This window comes from Lycorma delicatula, chromosome 3, assembly GCF_047948215.1.
Source record: "Lycorma delicatula isolate Av1 chromosome 3, ASM4794821v1, whole genome shotgun sequence".
NCBI lineage: Eukaryota > Metazoa > Arthropoda > Insecta > Hemiptera > Fulgoridae > Lycorma > Lycorma delicatula.
The window spans coordinates 25,225,764-25,247,358 of NC_134457.1; the positions used below are offsets into that span (position 1 = coordinate 25,225,764).

Sequence of the window (21,595 nt, forward strand, 5' to 3'; positions counted from 1 at the left end):
AGCTTTTTTAGACACTTTTGGTCCTTTCGGTTGCAATCAAAAGGGGAGGTGCACAATTAAATGTTACAACAGTCCTAAATCCAAAACTTCAACATCCTATGGCTAATCGCTTTTGAGTTATGCGAGATACATACGTACGTACGTATGTACAGACGTCACGCAGAAACTAGTCAAAATAGATTCAGGGATGGTCAAAATGGACAGCTCTGTTGATATCTGAAAACCGAAATTTTTTGCGATCACAATACTTCCTTTACTTCGTACAAGGAAGTAATAAAAACCAGTGAAAAAACAATCCCTTCCTACATTAATATTTTTAAAGTTTTATCCAAAATTGAATACCATCATTGTCCCATATATAAAAAAAAAAAAACGTTTAGAGCCATTTTCAAAGAATCTATGTTGAACCAATTCGGAGATATTCATAAAAAATACAGTCCAACATACGGACATCTTCCAAAAATTTCCATGAATTTTTTGCTGTTTTTTTGGACTGAGTTCTTGAATCTTCGACGTTTGGAAAACCTCCTTTACCCAAAATTTTGGCCAATCGCTATACGAGTATTTTCCTTCATATAGTAGCTATGTTCTTCGAGCAACAATATAACTCCGGAAAAGTAAATATTTTCTTAAAATTCATACTTTTTAAATCATATTTGCTTTTTATCTACAGTACAAAATTTCTAGACGGATTGTTTTAAGTTTTTTTACCAAAGAAAAGATATAAATTAGTAACTGAAAACGGTATAAAAGTTAAATGATGCATATTATTTCGAAAATTATAAAATATTAGTCCATTATTAGCTCTTATTAACTAGAATGTTCAGAAAATTCACAGCGGTACATCCTTTGTTTTTCAGAACTCCTTTTTATAAATTTATAGAGTAAATAAAGAAACTAAAAAAAGTTTAGATGTAAAACAATTAACATTAAATTTTTCCTACCAGAAAATCAAACGAAAAATTATTAAAGTCTAACTTTTTCATAATTTACCGATAATTCGTAAAGGATTTTTCAAACAAATCTAAATTTAAATAACAAAAACAAAACGGAAAAGATGTTTTAAATAGTACAAAACTTTTTTTTTCCATAGACAAGCTTTTTCTTCGTTACGAATTATTACCAGAAATTAAGCTCTGTTATGGATGAGAAAACCTGTTCAGGATTTCCTCTTAAATCAACCATGAAAAAGTCTTCATAGTTAATATTAAAATTAAAAATATTAATAAAAAACAGTTCCCGTTCAACAATTCAAAAATAATGAAAAAAGTATTTAAACTGTTTAAGCCTGCTTGTGTAGGCTGTCACACGAAGTCTACATCGGTCAATCCGTCGTCTCTCAGCATCTTTACAATTGCATAGTTTAAGTGTTCGAAGAATTTTAGTGAAGGACTTGCAATTCCATCCATAAAAGTTGCAGATCGTCCAGGAACTGAAACCGAACGATGCAGTTGTGCGAGCACAATTCTGTAATGTAATGCTTCAGAAGATAAATGATAACGAAGAGTTTGTTCACGAACTGTGGATGTCAGACGAAGCGCATTTCCACCTCAGTGGATTTGTTAACAAGCAAAATTTTAGATACCGGGCAGCAGAAAATCCTACGCAGCTACACCAGCGTCCGTTGCACAGCCAGAAAGTGACCGTGTGGTGTGCTATGTCATCTTGCGGTGTTATAGGCCCTTATTTTTTTGAGGATGACAACGGTCTTGCGATTATAGTGACATCGGCTCGTTACGTAGCCGTGCTTGAAACCTTTGTTGTGGAACAACAAAAGAGATTTCCAGCGATTCTTAACACAGCCTGGTTTCAACAAGACGAAGCAACGTCACATACTGCACGAATATCGATGGCAGCTGTATGCCGATTGTTTGGACAACGTGTCATTTCACGAAATGGTGACATTGGATAGCCTCCCAGATCGCCTGATCTCTCAGCTTGCGATTAGTTTTTGTGGGGTCACCTTAAAACCAAAGTGTTCCACAGTAGACCTGCTACAACGGAAGAACTGAAGGCAAAGATCCGAGAAGCAATTGCGGAAATTCCAGTCGAGATGTTACGTCAAACCATGAACAATTTAACGAAGAGACTTCGTGAGTGTTTATGTAGAAGAGGAGGTCACCTGCAAGATGTCATCTTTAAAAATAAACTGAAATGTATGTATCCTAAAATGGCAACATTTGTACAATTACTCGAAATAAAATTCATTTTCAAAAAAAAAATTTTCATTAACGTTATTTAATTTTTAAAATGTCCCGTTTCTTTGAATCACTCTGTATATCTAATAAAATAATAATAATAAATTATTCAGCGCATTTTAGGGGTTAATAAAAAATTAAAAAGCAATATAACGTGTGCTGATTTTATCAAATATTAGTGTATGTTAATCTTGAATCAACACGCCGGCGCGATGTAACGACCGGGGGATTATCAGTTAAGCAATGGCTACCGTTCAGAAGGAAGCAATGTGCATCCTATAGTCTCATGAAAGCAGATTTGTTATTACTGTTCGTAGACGTTTTCGTTTAGAGTACGCCTTGATCCTTCTAATAAAGACTCATAAAGACCTTATTAAATGTTGGTATAAACAGTTTAAGTATACAGGAAGTGTAGTACACAAAAAAGGTGCATTCAGATCGTCCGTCTCTAAGGAAGTGGTGGATCGAGTAAGAGAAACTTTTCAGAGAATCCCGGATAAATCGACTCGTAGTGCGAGTTTAGAACTGGAAATACCGGAATCGACAAATTCGAAAATTCTACACAAGCGCCTAAAATCCATGCGTACAAAATTCAATCGGTGTATGCAACTGAAATAACGATAAACCACGCCGTAACAATCTTTCCGTTGACATTTTTAATAAAGTGAACGAAGATAATGTGCTTTTAGAAAAAGTAATCTTCTCTAGCAAAGATACCTTCCCTCTTTTTATTCACGTTAATCGACATAATTCTCTGATTTGGGTAGAAAAAACCCTCATGCCGAAAAATAAGCCTCAAGCCGAAAATTAATGTTTGGTGTACATTACCTGCTTATGAAATGATCGTGCCATTCTTATTCGCTGACCCAACGGTTACTAGCACTAATTATATAAACATGTTACACAAATATGCAGAACCAAAAATTGAACATCGGCAACCAAACGTTTACTTACAACAAAACGGGGTTCCACCAGGCAGGGGTTTACATGTTACAGACTATCTGCTTGTACACTCTATCTGCTGTTCGATTTATTTTTTTGGACGTATGTCAAAATCAGGATGAACGCAACAAAGGTTGACAACATCAATAAAATAAAAAGAAGAATCGATGGTGTAATTAATAGATTAACTCTAGATATTATTCGTAATGTGTGGCGAAATTTAATATCTTCTAGACATTTTATGCCCCACAAAAGATGCTTATGTGCGACTTGTTAGAAGTTAATAAGTGTTGTAAACAAAACTTTTTGAAATTCCCTGTTCAACAATAAAACATGTATGTAAGTACATTGCTTTGTTATTTTTTTATTAACATCTGAAATACGCTGAATAATTTATGATCATTCTGTACTCTTTTAAAGGAAACATTAGCAGCATACTTTAACATGGTTGAAAATTAATTTATTCCTCAGCTTCGATTCATTAGTATAAAATTAACTGGAATTTTACAGTAAGTTAGTGTTTTAGCTCATTTTGCTCAGTCGGTAAGAAAATTTTTAAAGTAATACTTTGAAGTGCAAAGCATTGGTAGGGATTCTGAAATACAATGGTCGCCAGGAGTCCAGAATTAACAACTTGTAACAACTCGTCTTTCGGGCATTATCAAAGAAAAAAATCTCTCATTTGTGACTAATTTTAATGAGGTGACAACTTTGAATACTTTAAGCCTTCAAAGCCAAAAGAATGCACTTGGCTACTAATAAAATTGTATGCGGAAATTGGTGGAATACATACAGATAAAATTTAAACTACATTTTACGTATAAAAACGATTAAAAAACCTATAAACAATTCATGTTTATTTCTTTATATGGAAAGAGGGTTTCTAGCCTCAATATGGAATGAACGCTTTATTAGCAACAAAATAGGAAAATCAAAAAGCTTAGAAAAACAGGGAAACCGAAAAGCAGAATAATGTAAGCTACACATATGTGGTGATACAAAGTAATATCTAAAGAATAATAGAAAGTATAAGAAAAACTATGTTTCTGTCATATACTGACAAACATGCGTGTTATTAATTTAAGAAACAAAGATTAGAATATATGATAAGGATAATTGAGGATATATGATGAAGTATTTTGAAATTAAATAACAAGTAAAAAAAAAATAAATAAATAAAAAATAAAACAACTTATTCGAAAGTATTTCATTAAGCGAATAATGTTCATTATTTTAAAAGCCGTTCTACTAAACTATCTTTTACTTTTATTTCCCTTCTAGATAGCGCTGTAGCAGAGCTATAGCTCTAGAAGGGAAAATATTGTAATCGGTCCAATTTGGGCATATGCGGGTTTTCACCCGATCTTGACGTTTTGACACCTAAGGAACCCACAAAACCAAAAAAATCAGATAGAAATATTCCGATGTTAATACTCTTATGTAGGCGTATATGTGTTTGGTCATTGGCCTCTAAATTACCTTATATCTCCAGAAATACTAGACCGAATTTGACCAAACTTGGTTATATTACTTCTATATATGGGGCATTGATGCCATTAAATTTTCACCTTAAAAGGTCAAGCAAGGCCAAGGCTGTAAAGCAAGGTCACCTCAGTATTTCGAGATTTCGTCTAATTAAGGTCAAATTTTTCTTAAGCATATTTGTTATCAATTAAAAAATAACAATATTTGCAAAAATCTATTTTTCAAAATCATATCACCACCCGAAAAAATGCTCTAAACTGCTGCTGTGTTGGGATATTACAGGTGAGCGGTAGAATTTAAATAAATGAATAATATTTAAAGTGTATAAACGTAACTCGGTCTGGCTGAGTCTCGATCGCTCGGTTGACGCAGTACCTGGTGCGTTAAGCCTCGCGGCTACACCAGTCTACTGACCATACAAGCGAAATTAGTTCTATGTAAGTTGTGAAATTACATAGTTCAGTTAGTGCCGACCGTTGCCGCTAGTACCGTCACACTTTTTTTTTCTTTTTTCTGTTTAGTCTCCGGTAATTACCGTTAGATAATACTTCAGAGGATGAATGAGGATGATATGTATGAGTGTAAATGAAGTGTAGTCTTGCATAGTCTCAGTTCGACTATTCCTGAGATGTGTGGTTAATTGAAACCCAACCACCAAAGAACACCGGTATCCACGATCTAGTATTCAAATCCGTGTAAAAATAACTGACTTTACTCGGACTTGAACTCTGGCTGGAACTCTCGACTTCCAAATCAGCTGATTTGGGAAGACGCGTTCATCACTAGACCAATCCGGTGGGTATTACCGTTATACCTGCGCGAATAAAATACGGTATGCGCGCGCGCGCGCTTTAGTTACGTCATTGAATTAAATAAACGAAAAAATATCATATTTAAATAAGATGATAAATATTTATTTAAGTTGTGTGTGTATTTGTGTAAGCAATGAATCAGAAACAACTATGTTTTGAGATTTATTTTTTAACATTGGTTTCAAAGAAAACAGGAAAAATGTTTTAAAATTTTAAGACAAGTAGATATTTTTGATGAAATTTAGCCCAATAAAAAAATCTGAATTATAAAATATTTTGTAAAATTTCGATTTAAATCAGTTAGAATTAATAATAGAAGGTATGAAAAAAAGTTAATTTATATGACAGGAAATCGTATAGATTTGAAGTCATCATTTACCATTAAATTTTTAAATTTAAATTTCGTAACTCGTAAGACAGGTTAAAAAAAAAGATTCTTATACGATTTGTACTTAACAGCATTTACATTTGATTGGTGTTCAATAAGTATGAAGTAGCCTACATTAAGTATAAAAGTATTCAGCAATTATCTCATTAATTAATGTTATACGGTAGAGTTATACTAATTAAACCGTTTTGTAGAAGCACCATTTTATCCTCTGTTAGTTTATATTTTAATCATTTACCGTATATTTAAAATGAAACATCCTATCTTTTCACCCTTCCATCCATCCTTCCATCTATCTCTTTCACACTGACTCTACGATTTGCTCTGATAATTGTGTCTGCTGGTCATCAGTTCATAGGTCAAATCCTATAATAAACGCAACTAATTGTTTGTACCACTGTTTTTGTTTTGTTACAGAATTTACCGGATTAATAAAAATAATAATTGATCTGTATTGCTAACACAAATCTGATTCACACTGTTTAGAACAAGCCACTTTTTTCATACTATTTCTTTGTATCTTTGTATTTCATTCAAAACTGAAGCAAATCAGCATATTAATTGATTAATGTCAGATTTAGTAGCGTTTTCATATATAACTAACCAGAGGAAACGACTTCAAACTTAAATTGCTGAATCTCTGTTATTATTATACTATATATATTATTACTCAATCCATTATAACAATAATAATGTTTTTTTAAATGGTTGGCTTCAACCTCACCCCTTTCAGCAAATCTCCATTCACCAACGTGAGCGGACGGGTTGGCAGGTAAATGAGAGAGTGCCGCAAAAGACTTTCCATATTACGCAGTCATGGGTGAAATAAACAAATTCGTCCATGAGAAAAAACTTCAACTAGCTTATGCTACGTTAACCTAAATCTTGTGTAACGAAAATTACGAATTATAAAGAACCAACATGATATAGACTATAGCTCCCAAAAGACAACAAAATATAGTTATAAAATAAACGAATAAAAATTTAACTGTAAAAAAATTACAAAATGATAAAATAAAAATGGATGACATCCTATGTCAAAAATACAAACTGATAGTAACGAGCGAAAAAAAAACTATGCCATCTAACAGGAAATATAAATAATTAAATAAGCAAAATAATATTATTATTGTAAAAAGATTGAAACGAAACAAACATATCTCTCATCCGTAAATCACACACACATAAGAGCTCCGAAAGTCCTGTTCACAGTAGTCCCGTCGCTAAGGTCACAGTCTAGCCAGCACCATGGTGAAGTCGCAGAAGCAGCACCGACAGGCCCGATGCTACTCAATCCGCACCAGGATTGCCAACCTTGACCCGTGTCCAATAACGAAGAAATCTCGGATCTAAATCTTAGATTCAGTGGAAGAAATCAAGGTGGCTGAAAAAACTCATTCGCGAGATCAGTATATCGCGTAACCGGAGAGCAAACTCGTGGCCCTCGACTCCCAAAAATAACTATAAAGCCTCTCATATAAAAGTTGAAGAATAATAATAATAACTGATTATATTATTTAATAATAATAATTTACTGTGCCTTTTTTTGTATGTGTTTTTTGTTCTCCTACACCTCTGGGCCGGCTCAACAATCAAGTATTACTCAGCCCAGGGGAGTGCCCTTGCGACACTAATGAGCATCCCCGCATACCAGCAATACGTCCGGCATGGCAGGTCGTGCTTAAGTTCTACAAAAATTATCTACAAAAGATTCTCGTCCTCTTTTGAGGAGAAACGATCTTTTTAATTCTATTCCTTCAATATGAGTACAAAAAAAAAACAAATATTAAACTCCATTAAATGCTGCAATTTTTTTTAAAATATATTTTTATAAACTGTTGAATGAACTTTAAAAATTATTCTACGATTTACTAGTTGTTGACGTTTTCTATAAATAAATTAAAAGTAAGAATTTAAAAAAATAAAATTTGCTAAGAAAATATTTTTTTATATATTTCATATTTAGGGTTTCCTAAAAATAACAGACATGGATTAATGAGGGAACGTCATATTATTTAACTGTAAATAATAAATTAATTAATATTAGATTAACTAGTATAACCCATCGCGGCTTCGCCCGCGTTATATTCGTATAGAATTAGTAAATATGTGTGGACTGTTGCTCTCAGAGTTATCACTATTCAGATCTCCCGTTCTCTTATCTCTTTTGCTCCAAATGATATAATTTGAAATAGGTTTATGTAATGCGTAAAAAATCTAAGAAATCTTTATATAAAAAATGTGTTTCCAAAATCAAATTTTTAATGAATTCAGGAGAATATTTGTTCAACAAATACTTTGCCCCCAGCAAAACAAAGTCCAGAATTTTTATCATTTCATTTATTGGCTCGCAATGGTTACATATTTTAATCGTGTTACGTATTTTATTCAAATTCACTTAATAAATCTCAGAATGATAATCAGAAGCTGATTTAAGGCCTAACATATTTCTTGAACGTTGAATTCGATTTTGAGCCGAGCGTAAACGTTCCTCTTCAGGTCTTTGACAACACTCTGGCGTAGATTCTCGTCGTCTACGATCGTAAATTCTAATAGTGCTAGAAGTTGTTCTTCCTATCTGTGATCTCACCGAACTAGGCAAAATGAAAATATTAATACCAAATTGAAAGTCGAATCTATTCCAATTATGTGTAAGGTTTATCCTCCTGGAAAATTAGTTTACAATATAAAAATCTACAGAGTACTACTTTAGTCTCATGAGAGTAAGTTCTTGAGGGTTACATCCAGATTAGACAATGAAATTAAATTTAGTAAAACATATAACAAGTGATTCGAACGACAGAGGAGTCTGAGCTGCGGCAAAAAGTGGTCAGTGGAATATGAATCGGATTATCACCTCAGACATGAGAGGAAGAATCACTGATGATGATGATGGTGATAGAAATATCAAAAAGTCTATATTGATATCAAAAATGAATATCCCCAAACCATCAAAACTGTTTTATATGTAAGTAGTCATCATTCCCTTTATTTCTATTATCAAACTAATTTCTTTTTACTTATATTACTATAAATTGATCTTTTATAAACAGCTATAAATTTAATAAATCACATAAAACTGGGAAGAAGTCGTCGATACTGACATAAACAATGATCGATATAAACAACTGTCATTAAATTTAGTAAAATAAGTTTTTATGTTATTTATTTACACGTTTTTTACATCCTTGTACGAAGTAAAGGAAGTATTGTGATCGCGAAAAATTTCGGTTTTCAGATTTCAACGGAAATATCATTTTGACCATCCCTGATACGATTTTCACTAGTTTTGGCGTGACGTCTGTATGTACGTATATATGTATCTCGCATAACTCAAAAACGATTAGCCGCAGGATGTTGAAATTTTGGATTTAGGACTGTTGTACCATATAGTTGTGTACTTCCCCTTTTAACTGCAACCAACTGAACCAAAAGTGTCCAAAAAAGCTCAAAATTCAAATTTGTTGGATTTTGGACTTTTTCTTAACTGCAGTAATAAGCCTTCATTCACAGAGATTTTCAATGATATATCTTAAGTGATTTTCATCGGTTCCAGAGTTATAGGCAAATAAAATTTTAATTAATGAAATAATTGGATCTTACAAGGGAAAGACACATCGGTTCGAATTTGACTTCATTTCCTTTTTTTAACTTAAATATATTGATTTATTAATAATTATTAACATCTGATTGTAAAAAAAAAATACAATAAATAATAATTCAATAATAACAATAAAAAGAAAATAAAAAAGTCAGAAGTTATAAGTGAAATAAAATTTTCCCTTTTCATTAAAAAATAAATGTGTGTATGTAATTTAATAGGGATTCAAGGAAGTCATGTGGTGTCCACAGCAGATTTTTTAATTTTATGATTTTTATAGCAGTGAGGTTGGTAAAGTTTGCCGCAGTTCAAACCTTACCAATCCGGTGAGTTGGTTATAATAAAGCTAGATTAGATTTTCGTATGATTGGTCAGTAGTTTTCACGATTATCGGGAATAAAAGAAAATGTTGTTTCTTAACACAATAATGTGATTATTTAATTAGTTATTACATTAACAGGTAGAACTATTAATACTCGTAGATTCATTTTATTAATAGATTAGATTAATTAATCATTTACTAAAAAAAAAAAAATACATAATATATATATATATATATATATATATAATATTTTAATAATATTTAAGGTGTTACATCTTATCGATAATTTGAAACTTATAATATTCTTCATAATAACGGTAAAAATAATATAAAAAATTGAAAAAAAATTCGTAGAAAATTATTTTATTTCCCAATATTTTTCCTATTAAAGATCTATTCAAACACAACAATGCCCTTATAAGGACGTGCCCTCGCAGTGTCGTGCCGTGACAGTGATACTTAGTCAGCTATTCGCACACAACAGTATATCTGTAGTGAAGTACGAGTATTAAACTAGTTGTTCCAAGATGGCCCGCTCAGAACATTTCTGATGAAATCGTACCTTGGGAAACAATTATACGACAATGTTAAACACAAGTTTAATTATCATTTATTCCGCTTCAAAAGAGTCCTTGAAAATTTTTTCTGAATACTGACGCAAAAATTCAGAATTTATAACCGCTGAATTCAATCAAAACTAAAAAATACTAGTCAATATAGATTTAGCATATAGTGTTATCTACAGTGGCGGCTCGTAGCTAAAATTAGTGGAGGTGCTGCTCCAGAACATTTTTTTGGGGCCTTTTCAAGGCAATGGTTAAATTTTCTGAAAAATAAAAGAATCGAAAAAATGAATCAAATAGAATAGCTGAAAGCAGGATAATAATCTAATTTTACACTTTATTACATTCAAGAATATCATACACGGTTTTTAAGCGCATTGTGCTTAAAAACCATATTCGATTTAACCGAATAAATAATAATATGACAATGTAGATAATATTTTTTAGTATTATTAGATAATAACTTAATAAAATGTTTGCTTAAAAACACTATAGTACAGTGGTGCTTAATTTAAATTTCTATGTACACAGAAACAAACACATAATTAGTTTTTACTAATTATACGATTTGGCAATTTTACAATTTTTTTTTTGGCAATTATACGATTTTACTAATTATACAGATTTGGCAATCAAACAGCCTTGCTTTCCGCCATCTTCTGATCACTACTGAAAAAATAACTAAACCGCTTTCATATTCCTTCCACCGACTAAAATAGAAAAGGTTTTTTTTATCCCGTGTGTGTTCCATACACACGTGGGGTAAAAAAAAATTACCTTCCACCAGCACGCCAAGGTCGGCACTGCGGAAGCGACAGTGCTCTCTCTCCCTCGCAGCCTCGCGTGCAGATTCCTATGTGCGCATGCGTACCACAGCCAAATACCACGCTGCTGGAACTGTGAAACGCACATTTTCGTACAAACATTTTTGTATCTTTTCATAAACTGGGGGATGGCTACTGACATTAACCTTAAGGATTATACGAGTATATTATACATGTATAAAGAAAAAAGAACTCATTATATTAAATGTTATCGATAATATAAAGTGGAAATAGCGGGTGTTGCAATTCCAAAGTGCCTATACGCTAGCCGCCACTGTTTATCCATAATTTTATAAAAAAACACATAGGGGAATAGCGGTCAAGTCCGAAATACTAGTTAATAAAACCAATAATACCGAAAAGAAAGGAATTTAAAAAAAAATAGGTTGTAGGGAGGGAAAATTTATCACGAGATGCTTTTCGTGTAAGAATTTTTAAAAGTTATTTTATTTCAAAAATTAGACATGCACCATGGCAAGAAAACCATGTTTAAAAATCAATTATTTATAAACGACTGTAAATAAATTCCTATGTCAACAAATCTTACGTATCTGTTTCGGTCATAGCAAATTAGTTGCTACGAGAAATAAAAACATTACATGTATTTACCATCAGTTTTCATTTGGTTAGCTATCTCATTTAAGACTTTTCCTTTATGATTTGCATCCATTTACTTTTCATTTCCTAAATCATACATTACAAGATGTCGCCGCACTAGTTAAATCTACTATTCATCATTCATATTTATAAATAGTATTTTGTATATAGTAAATAAATAAAATAAGTAATAAAAATAGAAAATAATAAAATACTTAAAAAATATTAACCTACTTAATAAAGTATACACAATTTAAACATAATAATAATAACGCAAGCACACGGTATTACTGTAGTGAGAACTGAACAATACCGTTGGGTACTAATTTTATTTCCACTGCCTTCACACATCTGTGCACCGTGGTAGCATTGTACTGTACTGCCCCGGACAAGTTTGAACATGTCGATTACAAAACAAGCCAACAACATATTATTTTCATTGGTACTGGTAGAATTTCATTGTACTGTGAGAACACGTTACTGTTGTATCTGAATATCCTTTAATATAGAGATTTCCCACGAAGGGTATACGCTTTTGATTTAATATTGCTCGCCCGTTCCTCCACTGATTCTATTGAAACTTTACAGATCTTTTAAAAAAGATTGGAAAAATGTTCTGTGAAAATTTCAACCTTCCAGGATTTATAAAAACAAAATGGCGCCTTTCAAATAAAAACATTAATTTCAGATAAACCACATTTTTTATTCATTACAAAATAGCGGGTAAAATTAATTAAAAACAGATGATAGTTAATCAACCATTTAAGTTGAATAAAACAATAATTACTCATAACCATGACTAATCATCTAACTGTTTTTAATTATTCTAGTTCTAATTATCATCTGTTTTTAATTATTTTTACCAGCTATTTTGTAATCAATAAAAAACTGGTTTATCTGAAATCGATGTTTTTATTTGAAAGCCGCCATTTTTTTCTATAAATCCTAGAAGGTTGAAATATTCACAGAATATTTTTAAAACCTTTATTAAAAGGTCTGTAAAGTTTCAATAGAATCGATGGGGGAATGAGCGAGCGATACTAAATCCAAAGCATACTACACCTCTTTGTGGGACACATGGTATAAAATATTATTATATTATTTCAATTTTTCGTTCTAAAAAAAATTTAAAAGATAGCTTAAGTAAAACATCTTTCATGTATACATTTTCTTTTGCTTTATGATATCGCCACTTAAGCTTGAAGCTTGTGCGTGGGATAGAAAAAAGAAATTTTGTAGCGTATAGAAAATGCCATGCCTGACCGGGATTCAAATCCGGGACCTTCAGAAGAAAGGCCGAGACGCTACCACTCCGCCATGGAGATCGGCATTTTAATTTTACTTAAAATTTACGTCCGTATGAAATGAGAAAAAAAGCCTTATTCACTAAATATGGACATTTTCAAACAAATAGTTTTCTATCTGGTCATTATTTAATAAATAATATATATATATTTTTTAAATTGGTAAACTGTCTTTGATAAGCTGAATAAAAAAAGGGATTAATAATGAAAAAAATAATTACATCGAGGATGAATTAATATTTCTAATTAAAAATATGATTAAATATTTCGCGTCAGAATGGAGAATATACAACCAAAACAATATAATAAGCCGGCGAATTACACTATAATAAGGATTGATAAAAAAGTTAGTTTACATTTTAACGCAAAAGTAAAACTAGGTTATTTTTTTTTTTATTTGAAATGAAAATTATTAAATCAAATAAATGTGCGGTTTTGCTCTATCATCTTTTGACATTTTCGAGATAAAAATCATTAACCTGTCAGTGAATGTCTGGACGAAAAACCGTGATAAGTGATTTTCACAGACCTATTTTGAAGCTACCTTTATACCGTTGAGACTTCGGTAGAAACTGAAACAAATGTTAGCATGGCGGTACAAGGTCCTGATCCCGTAGGGGAAGAACCCTCCAACCTCCTCCTCCGTACCAATTCCTGATGGCCTTTACCGGAGGTTATCTTATATAGCTCGGCATATGACAACCTCAGTTGCTTCAGCCCAGGATGCCACCGATGCGAATGCCACAAGCGACATTTACATAGGTGTAACGATTACTAAAAATAACAAAACACATTTCTAATCTCAAGAAAGACTGAAAACTATAGTCGTCGAAGGAACTGAAACACCTACCTACCCGAAAGGTAAAGTGAGTTCACATGCGACACAAACGTGTAAAAACACCAAAACAAAAACAAAAAATTAAACTAATGACAAAACAACTAAAACATTAACACAACAAAAAACAACACTAACAATAAACCGAAACAAAACAAAGTACGCAGGAACAAGACTAAGCAGCGCCCTAGATACCCTCCGCAATCCGTTCCCTAGCCAAATAGTGCAGAAATTCTGCAACCACTGACCATTCAGCCCGGTCCTTCCAGTTTTGACTGATGTCAAGCGTTGCTCCGACGGTATCCAGCCGACAAATTAGTGCGGTGCGCTCCAGATCGTATTTGGCGCACTCATTCAACACATGGAAGGCATCGTCCTGCACCCCACACTGCGGGCACAGACCCGAATCTAACAGGCCGAACCCAACCAGTTTATTCCTGAAGGCTCCGTGACCGGTAAGAAACTGAGTTATGTATTTGTTAGGAGAAACCCATGAGGCGCGCCGCAAGCTTCTAATATCTGGAAAGAGATCGTGCGTATATCGCCCATCAATAGTCACATCCCATCTAGCCTGCCATATATCATAACCATGTTGCTCGATTTCCCGAACCTTTTCGGAAGTCAACTCACCCAATTTCCTAGAAACATACCGCTCCTGTCTCTCAAGAGATAGAATGACAACCGGTTTCACTCTCGCAATCACCAAGACCGTCTCCAGTGAAACTGTCCGGTAACTACTCGGTGACGGGTAGTTACCAGACTACTATGGACAACTATGGAATTTCATCCTATCCGCCCAAACTGGCGCAGCATACAACATAATTGCTTCGCACACGCCCTTGTGCTTAGGGTCTTAAAATTGAGACTCCAATCTGGATTGACCACACGTCGGATTCCAAAAAGGCGCTAAAAGCGCCTTCTGTGACGTATTGAAGGTGCCTCTGAAAACTAAATTTCTCATTAAGGTACACCACCCCGAGGTACTTCTGAACCTGAGTCTACTTTATTCGATGACCTGACATCGATACTCAAACTCGCCAACTGTTTTTTTGGGTAAAATGCAATGAATATAAACATTCGATTTTTGGGGAAGGGAAGAATTTTGGAGAATCGTTTTTTTTAAAAACTGATAAAATAAGCATTCATCCATGAACTAAGATTATTTAAAGTGGGGTTATATTTACAAAATTTTGAGAAAATTAATCGCAAAAAAAATTAAACAAAATTAACAAATTGTCCCATACAAACGTGTTTCTACAAAATTTCACCAAAATTCGTTTATCCAGTTATTAGTTAAGCTTCAAACACGGTAAAACACGTACATATATACGTACCTACAATTACCGCCCACCTTTTTTTGGGGGTCCCTGGGTCATGAAAGGTCAAGAAATGAAAAACCCATACCCCATTTTTTTACTTATTACCATACTTTCATTCTTGCAGCGTAGCCTCTAAGAGTTATGATGCCAGGAAAGTAAAAACACAATTGTTGCGACTTATACGGGTTTAAATTTTCGTTTTTTAATTTTTATCTCCGATCCTAAATAAATATTAAAAATAAGCTTTCTTTAAATTAAATGAGTGATACACATCTATAAATATTTTAACTATGAATAGATTTCCAAAATTATAGGAAACGCATATTTTCTAAAATTAACGTAAAATGTTTTGTAAAAGTAATTCAATATTTCTTTCTTTCTTACAAACATTCTCGTTAAAACTGGGGGTGGGGATAAAAAACTAATTTTCAATATTTGAATATTAATATCATGAATAAAATTATTTTGAGTAACGTTTAAAAACATAAAAGCTTAGTTTATAACCGTAAGTAAATTCCTAAATTTGTTTAAATAAAGAGTTATAATAGATTTTAAGTATGATAATGTTCAATTTAAAAGGCCTCTAAAGTTAAGTTATAATACGATATTATTTTTTTTTAAATTATTTTATTTCCATGTAAGTAAAAAAAATTTCTGTACGATAAGAAAACATTAAATTTAATAATCGTCCTCAATTGCATTTTTGTGTATGGATAAGAGATAACCTATTTTTAAATGTTATAAAAACACTTAAGGTTATAGAATAATATTTAATTAGTAAATCTATAAATAGAATTTTCACAAAGTACAGATGCTATATTTTTATTTTTACGTAAAAAAAACAATACGTTTATGGTTGTGTCCTAATTATGTTAATGAGTAAACGTTTAATCGTTGTATGAATGATCGATCTGGCCATGATAATCTGATTTATGTCCTTTCAGATCTGAAAAGATAAACTGTACACAGCAACCTTTTCTAAAATATTATCATTATTATTATTATAAACATAAAAATTAACTAATACATATTAAAAATATTTTAAAACAACTTTCAATATTTTTTTTAAAAGAAAATAAGATTACTTCAACAAGAAATACAGATTAAATTATATTGTAGTAATATAACTTACTTATTTTCATGAAAGATAAACGAATGTCTCCAGAAATTTCCCTCTGAAAATAAATAATTATAAAATTAATAATATAATATAAAATAAAACAATTTAAATAAATATTAGAACATAGTTTAAAGAAAAAGTAAAAATTCATTTTTTAATAATTCCATCCAAACAAGGAATACCTTTTTTAGAAAACGGGCATTCATTCAACAAAAAAAGTTCCAGTTTATGTTTATCTAGGGTGGGTATAACGTATTACTGTGATCAGCGAATTTACATAAATCAACTTAAATATACATTCAAACATACTAATTTCCCTGCAAGTACTTAATTATCACTTTAAGTTTATGTTTGTTAAAAGAAAATACTTGTCTAACTCCAAAATTGTGTGGAGTGTAAAAAAAAACAAAAAACAACTTTATTATAAAAAACCATTCAACCAGATTCTCACTACTGAGTTTCAACCTTATAGAAAAATAAGTTTTAAATCTGATAAAATTAAAAAAATATGACTGCCAAAAAAAACTAAAAAAAAAATGGTTATCCGGCCAGTGCAGATCATTACACAACAGTGAAATATAAAAGTGCGAGCCCCTAAATTTCGGACCATTTTCATTAGATCCGTGAAGGATTTATGCCAATATGACTTGCTTAAAATGCCCTCGTACTAAATGTAAACTTCCCGTTGACTATATCTTCGAATGATATTGTTAATTTTGTTTGACGTATTGATTTTGCTGCATTATTTGTAAATGGTATAATTTATTTTTCAAATTTATTTAAATGTATATATATATATATATATATATATATATATATATATACTTATTTAGGTTATGACAATCCCAGAAACGTAAGGATTCCAGTGCGGGCTCATACTTCTAAATCGGTTCAGCCGTTGAGATGCTTCGGTGTAACAAACATACATAACACATACATTCATACACCCTAAATACATTACATTCCTTTTTGGCCAATTGTTTAAAAAAAATTAAAAAATTTGTAGAACAAAGGAATAGATCAAAGAGAAAATAATAATAATAAATAATAGTAATAATAACAATATATAATGCAGTAATAAAAATTAATATTAAATATGTAAGGATGAATTTATTTATGTATACCAGGATACATAGTTGTAACAGCTCAGTGACATGATGTCAACAGTACTCTGTAGAGATGCCAAGGCATCTGTGCCTAGTCTGGCATGTAAATGTGTAATCTTGAACAGACTCAGTCCGACAAATCCTGAGACGCGTGGTTAATTGAAACCCAACCACCAAAGAACACCGGTATTCCAGTCTAGCATTCAAATCCATATAAAAGCACCTGTCTTTACAAGGACTCGAATCTTAGAACTCTCGATTTCGAAAATCGGCTAGCTGATTTTGCGATAACGAATTTAATCAATAGATTAGCCCGGCGGGTTAAGTATTAAGATAGATATAAATAAATATTATGATAGAAAAATTTATATATATATATATTTATATTTTAAATATATATATGTATATATATAAATATCATATATACATATATATATTTAAAATCTCCCAAAAATTGTCATTAAGATAAAAAATTAACGACGTAAAGAAAAAATTAAGTTTAGGAATATGATACGTTTGTTTTATTACAAAAAATAATTTGTTGTCATTAAAGATACATTCAGAAATTAGAAAAAATGTTTTAGAAATAATTAAATTTAAAACGTCGAGGCTGTAAGATGATTAGATTTAAGATTAGAAGGATGTAAATTGATACATTAAGTGAAGTTGTGTTATTTAACAACTAAACATGAGTAATAAGAAATCTAAAAATAGCTTTTAAAATGCAATATCTTAAAAACTATACTGAAAATTATTAGCTTATCTAATAAGAAGATGTCGATGCTAAGAAAAGAAGAACCAAATAAGAAAATGATTGTGGCAAATTCTCACTTGAAAAACCGGTTTGGTAAGTTAACTTATGAATAAATTAATGAAAATTAAGTTTACCTGACCTTTTTGTTAGATATTGTTTTATAATTGACTTTCCGATATAAAAGTTATCTAATTTTAAAAATTAAACCAATTTTAACTTGAAATAATTTTGATATTAAAGAATTTTTAATTTAAAAATTATTACCTTCTATTCTAAACGAAATCGCCCATATACATATAACCAAAGTGTCATACTGATGTGATAGAATAATTTAATTAGTACAAGGATATGACTTAAAATCCATGAATGACAAATAATCTTTTTTTTATCATTTCTTATTTATGGGTGTTTGTGTAACACCATAAAATATTATCTCAACCCCATAGTGGAAGACACCCGCCTTGTGACGCTTCCGGTCGACCCCCCCCTCCCTTTCCTAGCCCTTTAACGGGAGTCGTCTATCGCCCTCTGATTTTTTACATCTCATAGTAATAAGCCAGGCCTCGTTGCGATGCCACCCATGTAAATGTCTCGGTAGACATTTACAACGGTGATTTTTAAACTCAGTTTTTGTCTTCGCTGTAGGCCTCGTCCAGACATCAGGAATATCCTACATCGTTGCTCTCTGAACTATCTAACTGAGCTCGCGGAAGCACGAACCCCGCGCCTAGTTCTACTTTTATTAAGACAATTTCTAGCAAATGTCTCGAAATTCAAGGCAAATTAACAAACTACCACCAAAAATGTTGTTCGCAACTAACCAAACACCATCAGCAAAAAAAAAAAATATCTTAGCTACTTAAAGAGTATTAAGTTATGTGAAAAATTTACTTAGCTTTTGAGTAAAATTTTGAGATACAGGACCCATAAGGTCCTGCTGATTCACTGTCCTCATGATCGATTGTGACCAAAACTAAATGGTATCAATGACTTATATACAAAAATCATTGCGCCAAATTTCATTAAAATTTAATTTACTAAGCATTTGGCGCCGTTGGTATTAATACACTTATATAAATTAAATTTCCACTGACCAACAATTTAAAAAGAGTAAATCCTAGTACTTTCGCAGCTGTTACTCCATCTTCAGGGATTTTCTAAAAGATGTTAATTTAAATTCAAATCAATAATCGTTTTTAAATTAAATTGTTATAATAGTTACTGTCTTATTGACGTACGAATTAATTTTATTCTTGTCGACCGACTGTTATGAACATAAAAGTTTAATTTAAAAACTATTATTGATCTGAATTTAAATTAAAATCTTTTAGAAAATCCCTGAAGATGGAGTAACAGCTCCGAAAGTACTAGGAAAGTACTGTCTAGTTATCAGGATATTTTATAAACTGACATCAAAACGTCGAAAAATGCAAAATACCTATACCAAAAAATGTTGAGCCATCACAGTGTTTTTCCTTATTATAGTTTTTTTCTATATTAAAAAGCGTTGGGAAAGGAAAATTTAAAACCAATCTATGAAAACTAAAACTTCTGGGTAAGCTTTAGAAAAAGAAAACATATGTGGTAACTTATTTAAAAAGTTTATTGAATCGCTGAACATCAATAAATTTTGTAATTAAATTACTTTTTTTTATTCAAAAATTGTCCGCTCTCCCTTCAAGACGAAAGTTCAATTAAAGTTTGACAACTAATCTTCTTTAGTATTTTGATGACATATTTAAGAAGTAACGTTATTGAAACCAACGATCACTATACGGAAACATTTATAGTAATACAGAAATTCAAATTCAGTAAAAGTATAGCTAAAGATTTCAAAGAGAATTTAAATTACAGGAATCAATAGAATTACATCTATTAGTAGTATCATGAATGTTTTTTTTAATTAAAGAAGTAGGTTTAAAAGGTAATTTGAATAATTAACACAAAATAAAGAGATCATAATCGAAAGCGCTCGGAATAGCAAAACGACTAATAAATGACATTACTTATAATTGCTAATTCTTTTATTTTTTATTAATTTTCCGCCACACTTTTTAAATTGTTGGTAAGTGGAAATTTAATTTATACAATTCATCAAAATTGATCCATCCACTCTGGAAATATGACGAAAAAAGAGACCAATGTAGCCTTCCGGAACTTTTCAATGCTAAAATTTTTTTTATTATAAGAGAAGGCCATGAAACGTTATGATCTGCTAAAACTTCGAAATGCAAAATTTCACTCGATTAGCATAGAGTTTAGGTATAACTCATGTAGCTATGTAGTGTAACCATACAGCTTGGAAAGTAACAAATAAAAAAAATTATGAATTTATGCTCTAAAGTTTATTATTTTAAAAATAAATTGTATTTATAATAATTATATTTATAAAAAATTACTTTTTTTCTGCTTACAAGTTAATAAATGAATTATTTTTCACAAAAAAGTAGTTAAAAGCTAAGCGTTAACTATTTCAGTAAACAATCGAATTGTTAACACATTGGTTAAGAATGCTAAAATAAATATCAAAGAACAGAAAGAAGCATGTAAAAATAAGTCATGAAAATTTTTTTTTTTTTTTTTATTATGAACTTTATTGTCTTTGTGATACATACGAAATTCATACTTAGTCAGTCAACGATACTCTTCAACAAGTTTGTTGTTATGTTTCCATTTATAATAGATATAATACTTTAATATTATAATCAAAGTACTGTTACATAATTTATCCTTTTTATATTTACTACATTTGTACATCCTGGTAATAATTGGTTATAAATACAAGTACTAGTATAATGATTATCGATTGATTGAAATTAATGATACATTAAATTATATACGTAACATGCAATTTTATGCACGTAATTAATTCCAACTGAAGTAAAAAAACATATGTACACACCAAGTCATACGATACATAATACATGAATATGTATATAAAAAATATTAAAAGGTACATACTCAAATACCACATACACACACACGCGCGCGCACGCATATATACAAGATACTGTATATATGTATCTTATACCATAGTGGTATACTGTATAGTGGTATATTATACCACTATTTAACAGTAATGATAAATACGTTGATTATAAAAATGAAAATGAGTTTGTTGTCTTATTGATTAAGAATGATTTTTACAATAAAGGTTATCACAAAGATAATTTTTTAAAGTATTTATTATAAATAATCAACAACAATAATGTAGCCTAACTCATCTACTTAAAAAAAAAAAATTAATTTAAAAATATCAAAATAATTTTTTTATTCTTCTTTAAATTTGACCTTTTGAAGTTGGCGACAAATTAAAAATAAGTATCAATAATTTGATAACCTTTAATTTGATTTCAAAAAGTGTTGAAATTTAAAGAGAAAAGAAAAAAAATCATTTTTTAATGCGGAATTATTTCAAATTAATT

The 21,595-nt window shown here is 31.0% G+C and overlaps 1 protein-coding gene across 2 annotated transcripts in view; it reads right to left on the reverse strand.

Annotated features, from left to right (window-relative positions):
- Nucleotides 1–21,595, reverse strand: part of LOC142321461 (uncharacterized) — a 221,734-nt gene that overhangs the window by 98,567 nt on the left and 101,572 nt on the right. For both annotated transcript variants that reach the window (XM_075359560.1, XM_075359561.1), the window contains exon 2: nucleotides 16,323–16,365. The gene's annotated coding sequence lies outside the window, so the exon portion shown is untranslated. The remainder of the gene's footprint in view (nucleotides 1–16,322; nucleotides 16,366–21,595) is intronic.